The 13,814-nt window shown below is 37.8% G+C and overlaps 1 long non-coding RNA gene across 1 annotated transcript; it reads right to left on the bottom strand.

Moving 5' to 3' along the window:
• Positions 1 to 486: 486 nt before the first annotated feature.
• On the bottom strand, positions 487 to 2,262 carry LOC106921717 (uncharacterized). The gene is made up of 2 exons (XR_001419047.2): positions 1,497 to 2,262; positions 487 to 1,228 (listed from the first exon to the last, which is right to left on the bottom strand). It is a non-coding gene; the product is annotated as an uncharacterized LOC106921717 (long non-coding RNA).
• Between the last annotated feature and the right edge of the window lie 11,552 nt (positions 2,263 to 13,814).

The following is a 13,814-nucleotide window of genomic DNA, read 5'->3' as shown; positions in this document are numbered from 1 at the left end:
TCCCCCCCACATCCCCCTACTTTGAGCTTTAAGATTCAGATTTCGGACTGAAAACAGAATCCGCTAACAGCTATCAGGACAGTTTGGCAGCTAATTATTTTTGCAGGATACAAAGCTAACAAGCTAGATATGGGCCAGAGTGTGGAAAATTAGGCCTTTTTTTTTTTTTTGACTTAGGCGAGCACAAATGATACAAAACCCTCTGTCTTTATTTCAGGATATTTCCTTTCAATGGAAACAGTAAGAATGTAGCCAGAAATAAGAATATGACTTTATTTAAAAAGTGGTCTTGTGGGGGGTAAATTGACTAAATTAGCTTTTACAGGTTAAACTTGAGCATTATTTTGAGTAATCCTAAAGAAAACTTTAAATTACATATATCACACACAAGGGTATTGTTCAGAATATATGAATAAAAACAATGGTATGTGGCAAACTCATGTGTTTTTCTCTACAAATAATTACTATATCCATTTTTATGTCCTCTTATTCTTTTTTTATTATTGATTATTTTTATGTGATTTGAAGTAATAGTTTATAATAAAGTCTGTCTATTTAACTACATTTACATTCTCAAAGTTGCTGACATGTAGAGTTAGAATCACCTGCTAACCTGTACCCTATTAGGCTAACCGCTACTAGCAATGCTAAGAAAACAAACCCCATCTATTTCCCAGCATTTTATTACTGTAGCAACCTGTCACTACATAAAACTGTACATTACTATGATTTGTGAAAGACTTAATATATATTGACAAGTAAACGGTTCATGAACGCAGCTATCACAGTTCGTTTTTTGAAGGCTAGTGAAGAAGCTAACAGCTCCCAAAATTGACTCCTGAATTCAGGGGGGGTAATTCTCCAGGCCGACAGCTAATGTTTTAGCTTGAATGATAAGACGTCTGACAACTAATTGGAAGCCTTGACAATAAGAGCAATAAAGTGCAGCTTAACTGATGATAAAAAATGCCATTAAACAGCGGGTCAATAGCGGAAGACAAGTCGTCCAAGTAATAAAGTAATCACGGCGTCAACCGGAGACGGATCCGGCCTCGGAAGGCTTCCTTTTTGGCAGAGCTTTATCCGACTGCAGCATTTCCAGTCCTGCATGGCTCGCTTAAAGACGCACATGACAAACCCTCCAGGGAGGAAAAGTTTGTTTGTCGACACCTGCAGAGCTTCTCGAGATGATTCCGCGTGTTGTTACTGATTGCCTCAATCAGACAGGCTGTAGGAGGAGGAATACAGATATAAATATAGGCTGTTGGTGTGTGTGTGCATGTGTGTGTGTGTGCACATGTCTGTGTCAAGCCAGCAGCAATTTCATCATGCATTAAATGTGATGGATGAGCCACAGAGTGCTGCACACCTCTGAGCTGATGGTGTAAAAAAAACATAAAAATTACAGTAAACACTTGTTTGAAGACTCTGCAGGACTGATGCGTTGTGACGGGGGAATAATAATGAAATGCAGCTGTTGTTCTCTTCCCACTGACCTGAATTGATACATTACAAAGCGAGACGTTCAGTCAGTCAGTCAATCCTCAAGCGCGGCGGCTCTTTCTGCTCCCGACTCGTGACGTCTAATCCCATTTGTCAGCGGCGACGGCTGACTTAAGATTTTTAGGGTCATGGCGTCGTGCCGCACGTTTGAAATGCTTCGACAAGGCACCCGCTGCCGCCGCTTCTCCGCGTGAATAAGCGCCGTGTTTCAGTTTAGTGATTGATTTGCTTTAGACTGTCACTGCGACTAACTGTAATAAGACATCACAACTACTCTGAAACGCAGTCGGCTCTTTTTTTTTTGGCAAGGCCTCCGACGTTAAAGGCGATGAGGTTTGCGCGTTCCCGCTTGACAACACGATATAGGTGCAGACAAGACAATAAACATGATCAGTTTGCTTTTATGTGTGAGTGTTTGATGCAGCCTCCCTCTGTTAGCCTGACTCTCGCTGGCTTCCTTTGATAGTTGGTTAATAAGGTGATGCACGTTCGTTTCGTGTTAAGTGGATGCCGCTTCGTCGGTTTCGCCGAGCGGGTTTCAGCGTCGCCTCCCACGTGTAGTGTGGGTCAGCAGCGTCCTTCTGGCAAATGACCATTATGTCTGCTAGCATCTTGCTCTTTGTTCCTGCACTACTTCTTATTGAGATTAAGACCTTTAAAGCAGGATTTCGTCTCTCCTGTGATAAGAAACTGTTACTCTTTGTAAAACGTGACATCGCCCCACCGTTTTCCCTTCACTCGTATCGTTCGCGCTGCCCATGGGGGAAAAAAACTGGAACCCTATTTTTTTTCTGGGGAGTGGAGAGTCACTTCTCCCCCTCACTTCCCTCGTTGAATGTGTTTTCCCTGGCAGAGAGTGGCGCACAGATAGCACAAACAGATGAGGACGGATGATAGCAGAGCGGGCCTTGCCATGACCTTCCTGAGCATTCAGCTCGTTTGACTTTGATGTGTAAAGTAGAGCGCTGAACGAACGGAGGAGCGGCTTCGCTTTAATTTTGGTCTGAATTACGAACTCGGATGAGAGCAGCATTAAGTGAAAAATGGCGAGGATGGTGAGACGTCCGCCTGATGCGCCCGTGACACAACAGTGCCCCCTGTTGGTTTGTGTGTGCAGTCAGAAGAGAGGCCCGGCTTTAACTGCCTCAGTTTGAGCAGAAAACATTTACTCCTGGTCAAAATGGGTAAAAAGCCTCAAAATAAATTCTTACTTTGATGTGGTATCTCTCTCTGAAACAGTTATGGAAAAAGAAATCTAACTTTTACTTTGAGTACACCTATTGAGTGAGGGACAAATTGCACAGCAAAAAACAAATCTTTTTTCAGAAAGCACTTAGGGTCATCATTACTGGGCGTTATTGATCTGAAGATATAGGAACGTCACATTTGCTATGTTACATTGGACTTCCTGTTTCCCAGGGATACACAGTACAGTATACACTTCTTTGCAAAATTACACACACAATATTAGGGCTCCAACGATTAATCAGATCAATGGTGATGAACTGATTACTGAAAGAATTGTCAACTTATTTAGCAATCAATTAATCGTTAATTTAAGACTAAAAATAGGCAATTTCCTGAAAAAATAACACACTCAGAGCAGTAAGAATAGCCACGCGTTAAAATGGCTCAGTCAAAGTCCAGACGTAAATCCAATGGGCAAATTTGTAAGTTGATCTTCGCAGACCCTCTACCTCCAAATCTAACCAAGTTGGCAAACATTTTTGTATCTAGATGTGGAAAACTTGCAGAAACAGTGGCTTGCAAAAGTATTCACACCCCATATGTTGTCACTTTACCACCACAAACATGAATATATTTCATTTGAATTTAACGTGAAAGACCAACAGAGTGGTATTCACTTGTTAAGTGGAAAGAAAACGATTTCTTGTTAGAAATGATTCAAAGCATTTCTAACATTTGTTGTGTGCAAAAAGAAAGTATTCAGACCCTTTTTCTGCCTTCAGTCTGGTGACTGCACTGTATTTGTGCTCTGCGTAAAGATGGTCTCTATGGAAGAGTGGTAAGAAGAAAGCCATTGTTAAAAGGAAACTATAATTTTCTTTCCACTTCACAACTGTAGACTGCTTTGTGTTTGTGCTGGTCTTTTACATTCAATTCCAATAAAATATATTCATGTTTGCGGTTTTAACATGGAAAATCTGGTATGAACGCTGGTTCAGGTCAGTGTAAATAACCTGGGTAACTTGCAGTTGTGAGCCCAGTTTATGGTGGTTCTGAAAAGTATAAACATGCAGGGTTCAAATCCACACTTTTCAGGTAATATTTGTAAAATAATTAGAAAAACTATCTAGTATTCTCCTTAATCGTAACAAAAATGCACTATTCTGTTTTGGTCTATCACAATATAGCACAATGACAGTTTTGGTTGCAGCATGACAAAATGGTGGAAGAGTTCGTGGGAATACGTACATACATATACTTTTGTGTTTGCTGCTTTCTTCTTTATGGATGCCAAAAGCACAAATATCTCTCCTCTGGTTCTCCACAGGCTGATCCTCTTTGCTTTCATCTCTGGTCTGAAAATGACACGTAATTATCGATTAGAACGGCTCACCCTCTATTCAACCTCCCGCTCTGTTGTTTTTCTTCAGAGAAGAACGCACCGGCATACTGCCCTCTGCAGCATTTCATCATGTAGCATGAAAAGAAACAAACTCACCAAAAAAATAAATAAAAAAGGTTTCACAGGAAACAATGTCGTCTCTTGATGCTTCAGTTAATTTAGAAAGTCATTTAAGAAGATTATCAGCAATGGCTTTGAAATCTCCACATTTATTCGGTGGATGTTAATTTCATGATAATTCTTAATGACCTGAAGTCACACAGCAGATGTTAAGCTATAATGTTGTGTGCTATTTTGCCCGTTTCTATGGAAACCAAAATGCCATGTCATTTTTTCCCATGTAAATAAGCCGTCTTGTGAAAAGATATTTGCAGATTTCCTCCATTTTTGATTCTTTGCCTAACCTAAAAATGTCATAGCAAACAAATGTCTTTTTTTTCCTTTTTTTTTTTAGTCAGTCAGATATGAAGTGCCAAATGCAATTTTTAAAGAGTGATTTAATTATTATTATTGGGAGGGCAAGGATAGGGGAAATTTTACTTTATTTTATTGCTTTTATTGTTTAAGGATTTGGGACATTTACAAACCAAACACTGTTGCCCTTATTCTTAATGAATAAAAACTGTCTAGTGCTTGTAAAGCTCCAAAATTCAAGAACCTCCACTCTAACAATTCTCTGTTATATAGATAAATTAAGCAACAAAAAATGTCTAAATTGAAGTACTGGAATATAGAAAAATGTAGACTTTCAAGACAAAAAAACTTTTTTAAATTGAAAATCCCAAACATATGGAAAAGGAATAAATAACATGCAGTTTGGAGCTTAACAACTAAATAAAAGAACAGAATAGAATTATAATTTGATGTTTCAACCAGCTTTTTTTACCTTTTTATTTAAAAACACATTTCAGGTTTTTATTCATTTTCAAAAATGTTTCAATGTTTTTTGAGAAGAACATCATTTGTTGCTTTTTGAGAAGAGGTGTGCGATACTGCATATTTTGGTTTCAGTACATAAAAGGGCCAAATTGGCAATACCGATACCGATACTGATACTTTTTAATCATTTGTTATATCATCAAACTTCTATTACATTTTTGTGTTTTTTCTTTTTGAATTATTTTTGTTAAAACCTAAGAGATAATTTGTCTATGAAATACTTTAATAACACATTGACGTGTTAAGCAGAAGGAATTGAAAACAAAAAGTTCTGTGCATTTTTTTTTTCAAAATAAACAATTTATAAAAAAGTATAATTTTAAAGAAAACATCTGTGTTTGGTAGAAAATAACTACAGTACACAAACATAATAAATTTCAAGAGGGAATCTGAAGCTAAAGTAAGCAAAATGCTAACGTTCATTCCACGTTAGCATCGATCCGATACTGATATCGACTTGGTGTCGATATTTTAGATCAATCTGCCCACATCTATGTTTTAGGCTGCTTAGCCCACTTTATGTTTTCAGGTAGATTCTGTCAAAGTAATTTCTCACTTGAAACCTGGGTGTGGCTTGCAAAGCTAGCTTCCTTCAAAATGTCGCTAATCAGGGTCAACTTCTGATTTAACAATTAGGGCAATTACTTTTTCTCATGGAAGCAGGTTTGTTTGGATAGCCTTCTTCTTTTAATCAATTACTTGATGATAATCCAAAATATATAAAAACGATTGTGAGAAAAAAGAAAAATACAAAGAAATCTGGAAGAATTTTCACCGCCCCGGACTCTGTCTCTGCTTAGAGACACAGTAAGGAATTGAAAGCTAACCAGAAAGGTCTGAGAGGAGAAATTAAGAGCTGTTTATTCTCAGCCATTGCAACACCTTAGCTCTTAGGTGTTCAAAATGCTGTTAGGTGTCTCCTTGCCTATAACTCATTCACACTGTGTTGCTCCAGCAAATCCCATTTAAGCGCTCTTTGTCCCCTGAAGACGATTGTGAAATACCAAGTAACAGATAAAGAACAAAAAACTCCAAATGTCAGCAAAGTTTTAGAGTTAATCTATTATTAAAAGTATGAGGAGTAATGGATCTTCTTAGGTATAAATAGAAATATGTGACAGTGCCATCCCGCTCTGGAAACGGCTGCCTTTTTTCTAAGAATCATTGTCCAAACAAGCAGAACGCAGTTCCTCCATTATTCAGCCGCCTGATCATTCCTGCTAACAGCTGATTAAATCGTCACCGTTCACCGTTTCATCTACTGTGAGATCGCATAATGACTGAATCTAAGCAGAACGCTTTGTGGGGTTGGCAGAAGTGTAAAGAGCAGCTATTTAGTCGGCGGGGGTTGAGTGGAGGAAATTTAGTGGGAGAGTTTATTGATGTATCAGTAAATTCAGCCAAAGCTCTGCTCCATGAAACAGCTTAGAGAAAATCGTTGAATCCTCCATGTCAAACTGTTAGACAACAGGCTCAGGTTAGTATTTTCAAGCCTGACATGGAAAATCCTCAGTAGCGATCCCAGTGAAGCTCATCTTTAGCCTTGAATAATTGATAGTTAACCAAACTTCTCCACTTAGCTATTATTATCTGTTCAGAATTATACGATGGATTCAGAAACTGAGTATCTAAGATTTGCTGTCATGGTTTTATTTAAAGGGTTTCAGACCTTGTTTTCATCTGACGCTAGCTTCTGCTAGCAGAGTTAGCGCTAGGTTTTTAACAACAGTCTCAATTGAATTTAAGTCTGGACTATGACTAGAGTTAGGGTTAACACAATCCGCTGTAGCTCTAGGTGCATGTCTAGGATTAGGGTTGTTGTCCTGTTGGAAGGTAGACTCGGTCTCAACTCTCTTTTAGAATATTGCCCAGTAAATAAGAAGAAAATAAGTTATCTTCCTGTGAACTTTGACCTGCTACTTCACAGATTTTCCCACCTGACCTGTGAATCTTTGCAGCTTTCCAGAATCATGCTCATTTCTTGGTAGATTCTGGATTCTTCAGAATCTACCAGTTTAAGTTTATCAAGTTTATCAATCACACAAAATCCCATTAAAACCCCTTGAAGCTCCTGGTTATGATGTTACTAAATATGACCTTTAGGAGTATGACTACATTCACAAGGGGCTTTATTTAAAATAACATGTTACGCCTGATGACGGCTATATCTAAATGTCCCATATTCTCATAACAATAGTATGAACTCATGTAATCATTGCGTAACATGTAACAATCAGGTGTATTGTTCCGCATCAGCTCCTGCTAACCTGCCATCGCCGTGACTATCTCTGTGTTTCTGTGTGGCTGCGCATAAAGCTCAGTCTGAATGTAAACCAGTGTTGAAAGAAACACTCCATCAGCATCACTTTGTTTTATAGAGCCGCTCTTGATTAAACACATGCAGATGTAGATTATGAGAGTCCGCTCAGTCACGACTGAATAAATACAGAGACTCAGATGCACAAAGGGACGGAAATGCAGGTCTGCTCTGATGTTTAGGAGAGCAACTATGGCATAGCAGCCATTTGTTGACCAACTATGCGACCTATAAAGGGCAACTGGACTTAATTTAGAAGTGTCAGGGGAAAGGCTACTGACTTTTCTTTTGAGTTTTAAGTGGAGAAAATGTTTTATTTCACACTAAAGCACTGCTTTGTCGAGAGGTCTGCGACTTTTACCATTCAAACTGTCATTTTTTCCCTTCAGTCCAGCTAAATAAAAGTTGTTTAGAGCCAGTAATGTAACATGATCGGTTTAAAAAGGACAACTTACAATCTTTATCAACATCTACTAGGAAATGTGCTGACATTCTTAAAGAGATGCAAAAGAAGGATGTTGTGAATATTTTGAGGAAAATATTAAAGGACAAGTATTATGTAACATATATATTTTTTTTAGTTTTACATCATGTTATACCATTATTCCCCTCATCAAAAACATACTTGGAGTGTTGCTTTCATTCTTTCATGCATGTTTGAGAAATCCTTTAATCTCCGTGGCAACCATTCAAGTTTGTAAAACGGTAGAAGAACCAAGCGCCGCCTTTGAGACACAGCTCCGGGAAACGCTTCTGCCTCGCAGAATCCCCATAACTCCCCCACTCAGCTCCTTCAGACTAGCCAGCAGCAATTAGCAAACACCTGGTGGAACTGATAATCTGCTGAGCTCATTATAGGAGCTCCTTCTCAGTCCAGTGTTCTGAAGAATGTTTGTAAACACCTGATCGAGGAATGTTGTTGTGACGACTTTCTGAAGGCGGAGTATCGGAAAGAGCAGGAGCTTCTTAAAGAGATAGAAGCCCAATTTGAAGGTGTTTAATTAAGTCATGTTTTATATATATACAGCATACACAGCATGTCACTTTCTGTTGAATCTGAAATTCAATGCAATTACTCTGTGACAAAACTTGCATTTGTTCTTACATCTATATTTTAAAATATTTGCTGGTTCTTTAATCAGTAAAATCATGAAAAGACACTACTTTTTTTTCTTTTTTTTTTTTGCGTATTTCAGGCTGGTAGGCTGCTATGACCAAATGGGTGGGAGATAAGCCTCCTTCAAAACATTTGTGGAAAATCTTCATATCAAACTACATTCCCCTGGAAAGTGTCAGATTCAATATTAACCCTAAAAAAGACAGGGTGGTAGGGCGTTGGCTGGTTGCTGCATATCTTAAATGATTTATAAGTGCACTGTAAAAATGTTAAAAATGTTCAAATAAAATTAGCTGGTGTTAAGGAAGAAATCTTAAAATAGGTTAACTTTGGAAAAAAGTTTGGCTCTCTCTCTTCCTCTGGATCCCAGGTCCTCTCGGCAGGCCACGTGTGGCCACAAGGAAAATAACACGTCACAGAATTACAGAGTTTAATCCAATATAAGACAATGCATAAACCTAGAAGTAAGACAATGCACAAACTTACACCAGAAACTGCAGAACAACGGAGACATACATTCATTTACCTCACAGACTTGGAAAAGAAAGAAAGAAAGCAAAGACGTGCAAAGACATCTTTGGAGAGTTGCAAGAGCAAATCTGATTTGTTACTTCTGTGTAGAAAGTTTTATCTTCTTTTCTTTAATTTATTCAAATAAGGCGTATCTTTGCTCATCCAACCAGGAGCTATCTCTGACCCTCTCTCAAGCCAGAAACCCCTGCCGTGTTTACGGCCTTTCACAGATGAGTGTGAAAAGCTGGAACTTCCACTGTATTGTTTTCCCACAGACAAAAGGCAGTTCAAACGATCCTAGCAAACCATCTCCTGTAACTACAGGTAACATAAAGGTCAAAAAGTCAGAATACATTACTAATTTCAAAACCACAATTAGGCCTTTTGAATCAAGACATGTTAAGTTTTAAAACTAGCCTATTTTAAATTCATTTTCTCAACACTGGTTCTTTATTATTTTTATCCACGTGACTAAGAGCCGTTGTGAAAGGTCAAAAGAGCCGCTTATGGCTCCGGTTTATCACATATAAATCCAGCTGCCAAGATGGAGTTTATCAGAAAAACACAAAAATAAAACAAAGTGATATAACATTCAAGGCTCTAAGTGGAGCCTTTTGGAGGAAGAGAGAGCTGCATTCCTAAAGTTTCGACTTTTATCTGGAACTTCAACTGCTGGTTTGAACAAACAGAATTGATGGAGTTGGGTCTCAGTCCTTAGATCACGGCTGTCTGCATCTGTTCTGACTGTGACGCATGAGCCGAACACCACAATGACTGATGGGAGGAACCTGGCTCGTCCCGTCACTCCAGAAACGTACAAGTTTCTTAGGTCTGTTGTTGCCTCCCTTTCAACTGTCTTCAAACAAACCAATGACAAATTTAAGATGCAGTGATATTCAAGAGCTTCAAGCTCCCGACTGCTGCGTTGGTGCCAATTTTGACGACATAATAAGGTTCAGATAATGTGAGAAACCTTGAATCTGAATTCTTCAATCTCCTTTGTAATGAAAAGCACGATTGCATTTCATTACAAATAAAAAAAGAAAAAAAAACATAGATAATTAACACGTGGAGAACGACATACAGTATGTGTGATGATATCATATGGTGTGGGATCAAACAGAATGTTTTTCTTGGTTCTTCAGATCACAGTGGTGGGTGCTCCGACTGTCTGAACGAATAGTGACAAAAAACGTGGCTACCTCACGAGTTTATGCTTTTCTTATCTTTTTCCGTGGCCCCGTCTGTCAGTGGGTCTCACCCACCCACCGTCACGTCCCACAAGAGCAGCGGAGGGAAATAACTGGCGCCAAAGGCTCACGCGTGCGCGTCCCAAACACAACAGGAAATGCATTATAGATGCCCACTTCACCATGTGTCACACCTTGTCTTCATTTGCATGCTTTCCATGTATTTGATCTGCCGCATGCGTAGATAACTACCAAAGCAGAGAGATCTGAGAGAGACGCTCAGTAACACCAGGAGGAGAGTCGCTGGGCTCGGAAATAACTAATTTATTCGGAACAACAAATGTTGAGTTTGAGGAGTTCGACAGACGGTTCGGGAACTGAATTTGGACCGTCACTTTGTATCCAAGAAGTTACTTTACAGACAATCAAAGTGAACACAATGGAATATTGGCAAACAATGAGCATCTAACACAAAGCAACAGGGGCTGTGTTTCCATTGATCATGAAATTGCTCAAATTGGAATTACGAAAATACAGACACATAATGGAAACATGTCAATTTGGAAAACATGTTTTTCAATAAAATAAAAAATTGCCCTAGAATGAGGTGGCATTTCAACCATATTTCGCAAAACTGCAACGGAAACATTAGCAGAGTTTCTATTTGACAATACGAAAATAGATTTGTTAAATGGAAGCAACTTCAGGAAAAAAACCCTCCTTTTGCAATAAAAAGCTTTTGCAATAAAAAGCTTTTGCACTAGATGAGGTGTTTATAAAACTCCTCATCTGGCAGGGTCAAAGTTTAATTTATTTCGTAAAACTGCTACGGAAACACTTTATTTCCATCACACAAGTCTCGTGGTGAACAACAGGATGTTTCCACTGATGCAAACCACGAAGAAGACAACAGGAAGTAGTTGGAGGGTGATGGTGCAGCACGTTTTTAATTACTTATTTTATGACTTATTGCTTGAACAAACTTTATTGTGTTTCTTAAGTAATAGAAATGCCTGAACTGCAAAATTGTTTTTTTACAGACATTAGTGGAATACTGACAAAACATTTTTTGCACATTTGTAATGGACAATGTAGATTTCAGTTGTCTGTATGCAAGAATAATAAGGTTAGAAATAACTTGACATGATGATGTGCTTAGGGGAGAGCTAGTTATGTGGCTTTAATATTTAGAATGAACAGTAGAGATAACACAGTCTTATTTATGAAAGTTGTTTGATATCTATGAGGTTCTCTACAGAAGAACATGGATTAAAAAAATAAGAAATATCACAAATAAGTAATGACTGAACAAAGCAACAGCGGAACGAACGAAAATAGCTACTAGTTGTGCAAATTACCTTTTAACATGACTCGACTACACCAACATATAAGCAGTTAGCATATACACAACTTACCCGCAAACATGACGGCCCTAACACCGTTACACGAAACTACATGAACCATAAATAAAGTTTTACATAAAATGCTCACATAAACTCACTTTTTTATGAAGCATGCTGACACAGCCACAATATCTGCGCCACACCACACCGCACAACCAAACTTGCCAATCCTAGCTTCTGATTTGATATATCAGTTGTCAATCAAATCGCACAACCGAATCGGCTCTCATCCTTCTTCACACGATGTTCAGTTTTATTTGCACGTTTTAGGTTTACATCGTTTTAGATCGAAAGTTTTTTTTTTTTTTTACTTGGTTTAATTTGAGGAGCAGTTAACTTGACTTATTCATTTTCTTTCTGATTGTTCAAAATTAGAGCTGCACCCTTCTTCAAATGCATACTCTCACGTTTGTCAAAACTGTTGTGATCAAGTCCCAGTTTCAAGGGTCTGAATGGAAAAATAATCAATTTCAAATATTTTAATATATCTGAATGATGTGAGTTTTGATTTCCAAATCAAAAAGCAACAAAGACAAGCAGCCACTCAGAAAGAGCTGCTCTGTTTGCACGATGCACACTGAATCAGTTCCATCTCACAACAGTTCAATGATCAAGGTGGGTTTAAATATGAAATAAATTTTTTAAATCCATCATTTTCCATCTTTTGCTGTCTCCACAATAGCGTGAGGTAGAAAATAGGACCCAGCAGTTTGGCTTTTTGTTACACTAGCTTTGGCAGGTTTAAGTACAGAATCCAAACTCAATTTAATCAAAATCTGAAAAACATTCTTATGGATGAAACCATTATTTGATTCTTACTGAATTCCAAATTTTGCCTTTAAAATCTAAAACACACACACACACACACAAAACAACGTAAAAAAAAAAAAAGCAATTTCACCCAGAGTCAGACATGTCTTACTGATTTTTTATTTATTTATTATTATTATTTTTAGGTTTTTTTGCAGAACAGTGTGTGTGCATCCTAACACGGGTTCCAAAGTGTTGCAGTTGTGTAAAGGGCCAGCAGTAGCCCTTCTATTGACAGGTCAAAGGGCGAAGAGTCATGTGAGGCCGATGGCCATCAGGTTACGCATACTGTCTTTGCTGACACCACTCAAAATCTCTTACTCAACGGGTAAAGTGAAGGGATTGGTGATTTCTTTGTGTAGTGGAAAGATTTAAGATGGAAAAATACTGAACTTCTTCTGAGGAAACTGAAGAAATTGATTCAAATATTGTTGAAATGTCTTGGTGGATGTCATTAAAGTTTAGGTTATGTTCATTGTGACATGTTGTACAAAGTGTAACAAAAACCCAGTAGTTATCAAAGTGTTTATTGTGTATTTTTCTAATTCTTCATCCATCAAAAGGAACAATTTTCATCTCAAAAGGCCACACATGGCGTTATGGTTCGTGCCGAAAACCACTGGAACAAGATTTGCCGATCGGAAACGTACTTCTGGTGTAAACAAGCGACTCTGGTTCAAAATCACCTTTGGGAACCAGAAACCTAACAGAAATCTGTTTGGTATCCCAAAGAGCTCTCGGGATAAGATATTTCCTCAAAATCTTATAAATTTGGAGAACCTTTAGGGATGAGTGATCAAATAATCAACAGTCAAGATATTGGATGTTGAGAAAATCCAATCAAAGAAGTTAAATCAAAAAGGCTTCGACATTTGAGGCGATGCGTTGCATAGTGATGGTGTGGGCAACTTGGGCAATGAGCCGACATTAAGAACTTAACTTTCCGCATGTTTTCCCTCTGTCTCTCTCTGTCCACTTCCTGTCTTATTGCTCTGAATCAGATAAATAATGAAAAAATCTTTGAAAAGAAGATGGTTCAACAAGGTGTTTGACATTGTTCATACTTACCTGACTGGCTTTTTGCAGCTTCATTTTTCTTTTTTCTTTTTTTTTCTTTTTACAGATTTGTTTTTCAGAATTAAAGATACAAATTTATCACTTCATAGGTGAGAAAAGCTTTGATGTGACTTGTCATAGTCATAGTCTCTCTGTTTCGTTTTACATCACAGAAACCTTGTATTTTAACAAAGCTTTACACTTTTTGCATCAATTGTAAAGTATCCAACCACATCTATTTATATCTCTATTAATATTGTGCGAAAAGCCTTAAAAATAATATTTTTTCCAGTGCAGTGGTTTAATTTATTATATATATATATATATATATATATATATATATATATATATATATATATATATATATATATATATA

This window comes from Poecilia mexicana, unplaced genomic scaffold, assembly GCF_051168715.1.
Source record: "Poecilia mexicana isolate PSO_F unplaced genomic scaffold, ASM5116871v1 scaffold_21, whole genome shotgun sequence".
Classification (NCBI taxonomy): domain Eukaryota; kingdom Metazoa; phylum Chordata; class Actinopteri; order Cyprinodontiformes; family Poeciliidae; genus Poecilia; species Poecilia mexicana.
The sequence above is the reverse complement of the archived record's forward strand: the minus strand, read 5'-3'. Positions and strand labels throughout refer to the sequence as shown.